This window comes from Thamnophis sirtalis, unplaced genomic scaffold (assembly GCF_051295495.1).
Source record: "Thamnophis sirtalis isolate CommonGarterSnake01/CBP01778 unplaced genomic scaffold, rThaSir2_p1.2 scaffold_4, whole genome shotgun sequence".
NCBI classification, from domain to species: Eukaryota; Metazoa; Chordata; class Lepidosauria; order Squamata; family Natricidae; genus Thamnophis; species Thamnophis sirtalis.
In genome coordinates, this window is record NW_028261384.1 from 106,288,742 (window position 1) to 106,290,262 (window position 1,521).

A 1,521-nucleotide genomic window follows, 5' to 3' on the forward strand; every position below is an offset into this window, starting at 1 on the left:
ATACCCAAAAGAGTTTCTTGAGAAATGAAATATGTAGAACAAATTTGATCTGACAAGATAGAAATGATATCAAAAATGGATTTATAACTGATAGGCCAAGAGAAAGATGGTGTATCTGTAATGGTATGGGTGGATGAGGTTGGAAAATAAAGGGAAGAGAAGCTGTCTAGGAAACAATCAGAAAAGAAGGGTAACTTGATTTCATTGAGAGCTGCATCAGAGTTGTGTTTGACCTCAGAGGGCCTGGGAGGGGCTCCATTTTCAGCTGCGACAGCCTCTTGCAATTCTCTGCCAGTGAAAGTGGAGCACACAGCCTCCTTGAGCTCCGTTTTAGCTGACAGAGGGTTGCAGGAGGCAGTCATGGCTGAAAACAGAGCCCGGGAGGGCCACACACATTTCTCCCGAGCTCCGATTTTGCTGGCAGAGGTACCACAGGCCAGTCCTTTACTGTTTCCAGGGGCGGCATGGGCCAGATCTAAGCACCCCATGGGCCGAATCTGTCCCATGGGCCTTGAGTTTAACACCCCTGCTCTAGTGGCATAAAAGAGAAATAAATTAAGAAACAACTCCATAATTATTCATATAGTTAAAAGTGATGGCAGGAAATTTGTGCTTTCAGACTTGCAAGATTGATGTCTCCCTTTCAGACAAACTAGATAGGAAGAACAACTAGGCGAGCTAATTATACCTTACTGTAGAATCAGAGGTTGTTAATATTTCTACCACCAATTTTTTTTAATTATTTTTATTTTTTGTTACATAGACAACAATGGGAAAGGGAGAGGATGGAAAGAAAAAAGGGGGGGGAGGGAAAACCCATCTTCACATACAATATATCGTTTAATCACAGGTGCATCCCTACTAAGTTTATACATAATTTAAAAAAAAAATATTTCTACCACCAATTTTAATCCCAATGATAGATTCCTCCAAGTGTGCACTTTTCATAACTATTTCTGTGTACATGTTGAATAGTATAGGTGATAGGATGCAACCTTGCTGAGTGCCTTTCCCAATTCTGAACCATTTTGTGTCTCCAGATTCTATTATGTTCTTACAGTGACTGTTTGATCAAAGTTCAGTGATTAAATGAGCTGGATGTGGTGTGATAATATTCCCAGTTCTTTCAGGCAGTTCCAGAGCTTGCCATGGTCAACACATTTGAAGGCTTTTGTGTAGTCAGTAAAGTACATGTAGAATCATGTATACATAAAAAAAAGTTTAAAAAATTGTTGTAAACACTTAAAGGTGTTTACAGCAAAAGAAATTCACGCACAGCTCTTATTTAGAGCTGAGGTGGCGCAGTGGTTAAATGCTGCAGGCTACTTCAGTACTGCAGGCTACTTCAGCTGACTGCAGTTCTGCAGTTCGGCTGTTCAAATCTCACCGGCTCAGGGTTGACTCAGCCTTCCATCCTTCCAAGGTGGGTAAAATGAGGACCCAGATTGTTGTTGGGGGCAATATGCTGACTCTGTAAACCGCTTAGAGAGGGCTGAAAGCCCTATGAAGCGGTATATAAGT